Source organism: Gopherus flavomarginatus, chromosome 3, assembly GCF_025201925.1.
Source record: "Gopherus flavomarginatus isolate rGopFla2 chromosome 3, rGopFla2.mat.asm, whole genome shotgun sequence".
Lineage (NCBI taxonomy): Eukaryota > Metazoa > Chordata > Testudines > Testudinidae > Gopherus > Gopherus flavomarginatus.
Window position 1 is genome coordinate 136,309,681 of NC_066619.1, and position 10,017 is coordinate 136,319,697.

Below are 10,017 nucleotides of genomic sequence, written 5' to 3' on the forward strand. Positions count from 1 at the left end.
CCACCCCAATCTACCTTCCACCCCCTCCCCAGACATAATCCCGCCCTTTCACCCCCAACCCCAATCTCCCCAACAGCCCTACCACCACCAACCGCACCAACCACCCCAATCTACCTTCCACCCCCTCCCCAGCCCTAATCGCGCCCTTTCACCCCCAACCCCAATCCCCACAACAGCCCTTCTATCCCAATCCCCCAACCACCCCAATCTACCTTCCACCCCCTCCCCATCCCTAATCCCGCACTTTCACCCCCACCCCCCAACCAACCCAATATACCTACCACCCCCTCCCCAGCCCTAATCGCGCCCTTTCACCCCCAACCCCAATCCCCACAACAGCCCTTCCATCCCAATCCCCCAACCACCCCAATCTACCTTCCACCCCCTCCCCAGCCCTAATCCCGCCCTTCCAACCCCAAGCCCGATCCCTCCAAAAGCCCTTCCACCCCTAATCCCCCAACCACCCCAAACTACCTTCCACCCCCTCCCCAGCCCTAATCCCGCCCTTCCAACCCCAAGCCCGATCCCCCCAACAGCCCTTCCACCCCTAATCCCTCCAACCACAATCTACTTTCAACCCCTCCCCAGCCCTAATCTGGCCATTTAACCCCCAACCCCAATCCCCTCAACAGCCCTTCCAGCGCTAATTCCCCCAACCACCCAAATCTACTTTCCACCCCTCCCCAGCACTAATCCCACCCTTTCACCCCCAATCCCAATCCCCCCAACAGCCCTTCCACCCCCAATCTGCCCAACCACCACAATCTCCTTTCCACACTCTCCCCAGCATTAATCCTGCCCTTTCACCCCCAACCCAATCGCCCCAAAAGCCCTTCCACCCCAATCCCCCCAACCACCACAATCTACCTTCCACACTCTCCCCAGCCCTAATCCCGCCCATCAACCCCACCTCAATCCCCCCAACGGCCCTAGCACCCCAATCCCCTCAACCACACCAATCTACCTTCTACTCCCTACCCAGACCTAATCCCGCCCTTCCATCCCAACCCCAATCCCCCCAACAGCCCTCCCACCCCTAATTTCCTCAACCACCCCAATCTACCTTCCACCTCTCCCCAGCACTAATCCCGCCCTTCAACCCCCAACCCCAATCCCCCTGTAAGGAGGCGCCCTGGCTCCCCGCCGCACCTGAGAGGGATGAGCCAGAGCAGGTGCCTCAGTGGGTGGAGTCAGCACTGCCTGTCCCCCCCCCTCGGAAGTCAAGGGGCGGGACAGGAAGTATAAAAGCCCAACCCCAGCGCTCAGTTGGAGGCAGGCTGCCGGAGAGGACAGATGCTAGTGCTCAGGCTCCCGCCGGGCCCAGCCTGCCCCGCGCCCACTACCCGGAGGAGCGCCGGCCGGACCTGCCCCGCGCCCACTACCCGGAGGAGCGCCGGCCGGACCTGCCTCAGACCCGGTACCCGGAGGAACGTCGGCCGGACCTGCCGTGTGCCCGATACCCCGAGGAGTGGCCTGAGCTTCCCCACGACCAGTACCCAGAGGAGCCCATGGTCTGGGACCCCCCAGATGATGCCGGCAAGGACCAGGTACCCAGAGAGGGGGAGGTTGGAAGTGGCCCGGGGGTAGCCGACCCTGGTTTGGCTCTGGAAGAGCCCGAACCCATGTCAGTGTGTTGCGGCCAGGATCCCCACTGACTGCAGCGGGTCTTGACCGCTGCTAGGGCCCCGGGCTGGAACGCAGTGGAGTGGGAGGGCCTGCGTTCCCCCTGCCACCCATAACCGGGTGGCAGACTCCCCCTCTTCCCACCTATTGCCACTGCTCTGTCCTGATCCAGAGGGCCAGAGCTAACTAGACTTCTGTCTGGTGCCCCGCCCGAACCAAGGGCTGGGCCCCTTTGACTTTGCCATTGCTCTGTCCTGACCCAGAGGCCAGAGCTAAACTAGACTTGTGTTTGGTGCCCCGCCTGAACCAAGGGCTGGGCCCCTTTGACTTTGCCACTGCTCTTCCCTGACCCAAAGGGCCAGAGCTAATTAGACTTGTGTTTGGTGCCCCGCCCGAGCCAAGGGCCTGGGCTGATACTGTTTGCTCAGCCCCTGCTGGAGGCCTGAGCCTGAACTATTACTGCCCGCCCGAGCCAAGGGCCCGGGCTGAGACTGTGTTTGCTCAGCCCCTGCTAGAGGCCTGAGCCTGGATTGTTACTGCCCGCCCTGTCCAAGGGCTGGGGCTTCTTTACTTTGAGAGCCCCGACCCCGGCTAGAGGGCCGGGTCTCTACCTTGTTTACAGACCTTATACCCCGCTCAACACCTGCCGAGGGGCTAAGCCTACCCGGACTGCAGTGCATAAGGAGGCGCCCTGGCTCCCCGCCGCGCCTGATGGGGACGAGTCCCGACACGACTGGCTTACACTCCCCAACAGCACTTCCACCACTAATCCCCCCCAACCACCACAATCTACCTTCAAACCCCTCCCCAGCCCTTATACCGCCCTTTCACCCCCAACCCCAATCCCCCCAACCACAATCTACTTTCTACCCCTTCCCCAGCCCTAATCCCACCCTTTCACCCCCAATCCCTCCAACACCCCTAATCCCTCCAACCGTCCCAATCTACCTTCCACACCCTCCCTAGCCCTTATCCCGTCCTACCACACCACCCCAATCCCCCCAACAGTCTTCCCACCCCTCATCCCCCCAAAAGCACCAATCTACATTCGACACCCTCCCCAGCCCTAATCCCGCACTTCCACTCCCAAACCCAATCCCCCCAACAGCCCTTCCACCCCCAATCTGCCCAAACACCACAATCTCCTTTCCACATTCTCCCCAGCACTAATCCCGCCCTTTAACCCCCATCCCCAATGCCCCCAACAGCCCTTCCCCCCCTAATTCCCCCAACCACAATCTACTTTCTACCCCCTTCCCTTGCCCTAATCCGGCCCTTTAACCCTAACCCCAATTCCCCCAACAGCCCTTCCACCCCTAATCCCCCCAACCATAATCTACCTTCTACCCCCTCCTAGGCCTAATCCCGTCCTGCCACCCCACCCCAATCTACCAACAGCCCTTCCACCCATAATCCCACCAACCACCCCAATCTACCTTTCACCCCCTCCCCAGTACTAATCCTGCCCTTTCACCCCCAACCCCAATCCCCCCAACAGCCCTTCCACCCCTAACCCCACCAACCACCGCAATCTACCTTCCACCCTCTCTCCAGCACTAATCTCACCCTTTCACCCCCATCCCCAATGCCCCCAGCAGCCCTTCACCCCTAATCCCGCCAACCACAATCTGCTTTCTACCCACTCCCCAGCCCTAATCCCGCCCTTCCACGCCACCCCAATCCCCCCAACAACCTTTCCACCTCTGATTCCTCCAACCTCCCCAATCTACCTTCCACCCACTCCCCAGCCCTAATCCCGCCCTTCCACCCCCAACCTCAATCCCCCGAACAGCCCTTCCACCCCTTATCCCCCCCAACCACCCAAATCTACCTTCCACCCCCTCCCCAGCACTAATCCCGCCCTTTCACCCCCAACCCAATCCCCCCTAAAGCCCTTCCACCCCTAGTCCCCCCAACCACAAACAATCTACCTTCCACCCCCTCTCCAGCCCTAATCCCGCCCTTCAACCCCCCCTCAAGACCTCCAACAGCCCTTCCACCCCAATCCCTTCAACCACACCAATCTACCTTCCACACCCTCCCCAGCATTAATCCTGTCCTTCCACCCCACCCCAATCCCCCCAACAGCCCTTCCACCCCAAATATCCCCAAGCACCACAATCTACCTTCCACCCCTCCCCAGCACTAATCCCGCCCTTTCACCTCAAATCCCAATTCCCCCAACAGCCCTTCCGCCCCTAATCCCCCAACCACCCCAACCTACCTTCCACCCCTCCCCAGCACTAATCCTGCCCTTTCACCCCCATCCCCAATGCCCCCAGCAGCCCTTCACCCCTAATCCCGCCAACCACAATCTACTTTCTACCCCCTCCCCAGCCCTAATCTCGCCCTTCCACCCAACCCCAATCCCCCCAACAGCCCTTCCACCCCTAATCCCCCCAACCACCCCAATCTACCTTCCACCCCCTCTCCAGCACTAATCTCGCCCTTTCACCCCCATCCCCAGTCACCCCAACAGCACTTCCACTGCTAATCCCCCAACGACCCGAATCTACCTTTCACCTCTCCCCAGCCCTAATCTGGCCATTTAACCCCCAACCCCAATCCCCCCCAACAGTCCTTCCAACCCTAATTCCCCCAACCACCCAAATCTACTTTCCACCGCTCCCCAGCACTAATCCCGCCCTTTCACCCCCAACCCCGATCCCCTCAACAGCCCTTCCACCCCTAATGCCCCCAACCACTCCAATCTACCTTCCACACACTCCCCAGCCCCAATCCCCCCAAAAGCCCTTCCACCCCAATACCCCCAACCGCCCCAATCTACCTTCCACTCCCTCCCCAGACCTAATCCCGCCACTTCAACTCTAACCGCAATCCCCCGAACGACCACAATCTACTTTCTACCCCCTCCCAAGGCCTAATTCGTCCCTTTCACCCCCAACCCCAATCCCCCAACAGCCCTTCCACCCCCACCAAAACTCAACTTTCCACCCCCACCGAGACCTAAACCCCCAACTGCCCCAATCTACCTTCCACCTCCATCCAGACCTAATCCCTCTAACCGATCTTCCACCCCAAACCCAGCCCTAGTCCCCACAACAGCCCTTCCAGCCCTAATCCCTCAACCACCCCAAACTACCTTCCACCCCCTCCCCAGCCCTAATTGCGCCCTTTCACCACCAACCCCAATCCCCCCAGCAGCCCTTCCACACCTAATCCCCCCAATCCACCTTCCACCCCTCCCCAGCACTAATTCTGCCCTTCCAACGCCAACCCCAACCCCAATTCCCCCAACAGCCCTTCAACCCCTAATCCCCCAACCACCCCAATCTACCTTCCACTCATCCCCAGCACTAATCCTTCCCTTTCACCCCCAATCCCAATACCCCCGATAGGCCTTCCACCCCTAATCCCCGGAACCACCACAATCTACCTTCCACCCCCTCCCAAGACCTAATCCCGCCCTTTCACCCCCATCCCCAATCCCCCCAACAGCCCTTCCACCCCTAATCCCCCCAACCACAGTCTACCTTCTACCCCCTCCCCAGCCCTAATCCCGCCCTTCCATCCGAACCCCAATCCCCCCAACAACCCTTCCACCCCTAATCCCCTCAACCACCCCAATCTACTTTCCAACCCCACCCCAGCCCTAATCCCACCCTTTCCCCCCGTAATCCCCCCAACCACCACAATCTACCTTCCACCACCCCCTCCCCAGCCATAATGTTGCCCTTCCACCCTACCCCAATCCCCCCAACAGACCTTATACCCCTAATCCCTCCAACCGCCCCAATCTACCTTCCACCCCCTCCCCAGCACTAATCCTGTCCTTCCACCCCATCCCCAAACCCCCAAACAGCCCTTCCACCCCAATCCTCCCTACCAACCCAATCTACCTGCCACCCCCTCCCCAGCCCTAATCCCGCCCTCCCACCCCACCCCAATCCCCCCAACAGCCCTTCCACCCCTAATCCCCCAATCACCACAATCTACCTTCCACCCCCTCCCTATACCTCATCCCGCCATTTCCACCCCAACCCCCCAACAGCCCTTCCACCCATAATCCCGCCAACCACAGTCTACCTTCTACCCCCTCACCAGCACTAAACCCGCCCTTTCACCCCCAACTCAATCCCCCCAACAGCTCTTCCACACCTAATCTCCGAACCACCACAATCTACCTTCCACCCCCTCCTCAGCCCTAATCCCGCCCTTCCACCTCCATCCCCAATCCCCCCAACAGCCCTTCCACCCCTAATCCCCCCAACCACCCCAATCTATCTTCCACCCCCACCACAACCCAACCTTCCACCCCCGAGACCTAATCACCCCAATCTACCTTCATCCCTCCCAAGACCTAATCTACCTTCCACCCCCACCCCGCCCTAATCCCACCCTTCCACCCCACCCTAGTTCCCCCATCCATCCTTCCACCCCCACTGAGACCTAATCCCCCCAACCACCCCAGTGTACCTTCCACCTCCAACCAGACCTAATCCCTCTAACCAATCTTCAACCCCACCCTAGCCCTAGTCCCCCCAACCACCCTTCTACCTCCACCCCAATTCCAATCCATGCAATCTACCTTCCACCCCTACCACATCCCTAATCCTCCCAACAGACCTTCCACCCCCACAGCTTTAATCCCCCCAACCACCTCAATCTACCTTCCACCCCACCCCAACCAACCTTCCACCCCCACCAAGACCTAATCCCTCCAATAGTCCTTCCACCCAACCCTAGTCACCCCAACTGACCTTCCACCCCCACCGAGACCTAATCCCCCCAACTTCCTCAATCTACCTTCTACCCCCACCCCAACCCTAATCCCCCCATCTGCCCTTCCACTCCCTTCCCAGCCGCAATCCCGCACCACCTTCTCCAACCACCCTTCCACCCCAACCACCCCAATCTACATTCCACCCCCACCCCAACCCTAATCCCCCCAACCGACCTTCCACCCCCACCGAGACCTAATTCCCCCAACCACCCCAATCTACATTCCACCCCCACCGAGACCTAATCCTCCCAACCGACCTTCCACTCCCTCCCCAGCCCCAATCCCACCTCACCTGCTCCAACCACCCTTCCACCCCTAATCTACCTTCCACCCCCTCCCCAGCCCTAATCCCCTCAACCGCCCTTCCACCCCCACCCCTGCTCTAATCTCCCCAAGCACTCCAATCTACCTTCCACCCCCACTGAGACCTACTCCCTCCCAGACTTTCCACCCCATCCCCAGCCCTAATCCAACCCCAGTCACCCTTCCACCCCCTCTCCAGACCTCCACTGCTTCTAATCCTCTTTCTCAGACCTAATCTCACTAATCCATCCCCCTCATCAATCGTAATCCAGCCTTCCTACCCTCCCGAACACCCAGCATCCAATCCTGCTCCCCAGACACCATATCCCACCCACTAAACCTCCCACCGTGACGGGTTGGATCACAGAAACTCCTTTGGGGCTGCTAACTGATAGAATCATAGAATATCAGGGTTGGAAGGGACCTCAGGAGGTATCTAGTCCAACCCCCTGCTCAAAGCAGGACCAATTCCCAACTAAATCATCCCAGACAGGGCTTTGTCAAGCCTGACCTTAAAAATCTCCAAGGAAGGAGATTCCACCATCTCCCTAGGTAATCCATTCCAGTGCTTCACCACCCTCCTAGTGAAACAGTTTTTCCTAATATCCAACCTAAACCTTCCCCACTGCAACTTGAGACCATTACTCCTTGTTCTGTCATCAGGTACCACTGAGAACAGTCCAGATCCATCCTCTTTGGAACTCCCCTTCAGGTAGTTGAAAGCAGCTATCAAATCTCCCCTCATTCTTCTCTTCTGCAGACTAAACAATCCCAGTTCCCTCAGCCTCTCCTCAAGTGCTCCAGCCTCCTAATCATTTTTTTTGCCCTCCGCTGGACTCTTTCCAATTTTTCCACATCCTTCTTGTAGTGTGGGGCCCAAAACTGGACACAGTACTCCAGATGAGGCCTCACCAATGTCGAATAGAGGAGAATGATCACATCCCTCAATCTGCTGGCAATGCCCCTACTTATACAGCCCAAAATGCTGTTAGCCTTCTTGACAACAAGGGCACACTGTTGACTCATATCCAGCTTCTCATCCACTGTAACTCCTAGGTCCTTTTCTGATGTGCTGAGACTACTTCTGCCCCTGCTTTCCCTGCCAGCTCAGGGCCCCAGCACCCTGGCTTGCTGAGCCAGACCCACCCATCTGCTCCAACACAGACCCAGGGTCTGAACCATGTGCCCCAAAGCTAAAGACTTAACTGAAAGCAACTTAAGAAGTGTTCCTGTCCTTAACACTCAGATGCCCAACTCCCAATGGGGTCTAAACCCCAAATAAATCCATTTTACCCCGTATAAAGCTTATGCAAGGTAAACTCATAAATTGTTCGCCCTCTATAACAGTGATAGAGAAAGATGCACAGCTGTTTGCTCCCCAGGTATTAATACATACTCTGGGTTAATTAATAAGTAAAAAGTGATATTATTAAATACAGAAAGTAGGATTTAAGCGGTTCCAAGTACTAACAGACAGAACAAAGTGAATTACCAAGTGAAATAAAATAGAACATGCAAGTCTAAGCCTAATATAGTAATAAAACTGAGTACAGATAAAATCTCACCCTCAGAGATGTTTCAATAAGTTTCTTTCACAGACTGGATGCCTTATTAGTCTGGGTACAATCCTTTCCCCTGGTACAGCCCTTGTTCCAGATCAGGTGGTAGCTACAGGATTTCTCATGATGGCTTCCCCTTTTTTCTGTTCCTCCCATTTATATACCTTTTGCACAAGGGACAAAGGATTCCCGCCTCTCTGGGTTCCCATCCCTCCTTCTGAATGGAAATGCATCAGGTTAAAGATGGATTCCAGTTCAGGTGACATGATCACATGTCACTGTAAGACTTCATTGTCCACTTGCCAGCACACACATACAGGAGGACTTACAAGTAAAACAGAGCTGGTCCTGGTTAATGAGAGCCATCAAAATTCCACACCACCATTAATGGCCCACACGTTGCAAAATTATAATAGAGTTCTATTTCGTATTTCTAGTTTCAGATACAAGAGTGATACATTTATACAAATAGGATGAACAGTCAGTAGATTATAAGCTTTGTAATGATAGCTTACAAGAGACCTTTTGCATGAAGTATATTATAGTTATATTATATTCATGCTCATCAGCATATTTTCATAGAATCGAATAGAGTGCAACGTCACAGCCGAGCATCAGGGCCTCAGAGAATTCAGGGGTTCCTGAGCTAAGGAACGTTCATTGGTGCGCATTTGCAAGATCAGGCTTTAGCATGGCTTCGTGCTGCCCCATCAGGTTCATGGCAGAAGCGTGGCAGTGCTGCAGTGGTGCAGGCTGTGTTCTGTCACGTACAGTCTGATTATTACACATGGTCACTTGGAACTAAGCCAGGGGTTGGCAACCTTTCAGAAGTGGTGTGCCAAGTCTTCATTTATTCACTCTAATTTAAGGTTTCGCATACCGGTAATACATTTTAATGTTTTTAGAAGTCTTTCTATAAGTCTATCATATATAACTAAACTATTGTTGTATGTAAAGTAAATAAGTTTTTTTTAAATGTTTAAAAAGCTTCATTTTAAATTAAAATGCAGAGCCCCCCAGGCCAGTGGCAGGACCCGGGCAGTGAGTGCCACTGAAAATCAGCTCATGTGCCGCCTTTGGCATGTGTGCCATAGGTTGCCTACCCCTGAACGAAGCAATTATTTCAGCCAAGACTAACCTGATCCGTAACAGTGATAACAACTGTTCCTCTGTTCAAACAAGTTGATTCACTTCCAAACTATGGCTTGCCACGAGCGGTGGGGCATGCTGGTCATTTAGCCATTGTTAGAGAGTCAAATCCACACTCCTTGGCGGACGATGCTAGTGACCCGAGGCACAGCCCAGGCATACGCAGTGACAGTTGGGGTGTGAGGGTGGCAGGATTTTGTCAGGGCATCTGGAGCTTAAGGCAGCTGCCAAGGCCTCCAAGCAGCCCTATGCAGGGTGGCCTGCTTAGCTCTTTAGGGATGCCCTAGAAAAGCGGGGCCAAAACAGTTGTCATAGGTTCCTGGGTTAGTGTTTTTGTTGTGTGGTGTGTGGTTGTTTCAGCTTGGAGGGTTGTCTGTAGGGGAGGGCTGGCCTGTCTCCCAAGATCTGTGAGAGTGAGGGACTGTCCTTCACGATAGGTTGTAGATCTTTGATGATGCGCTGGAGAGGTTTTAGTTGGGGGCTGAAGGTGACGGCTAATGGCGTTCAGTTACTTTCTATGCTGGGCCTGTCCTGTAGTAGGTGACTTCTGGGTACTCTTCTGGCTCTGTCAATCTGTTTCTTCACTTCAGCAGGTGGGTATTGTAGTTTTAAGAATGATTGATTGATAGAGATCTTATA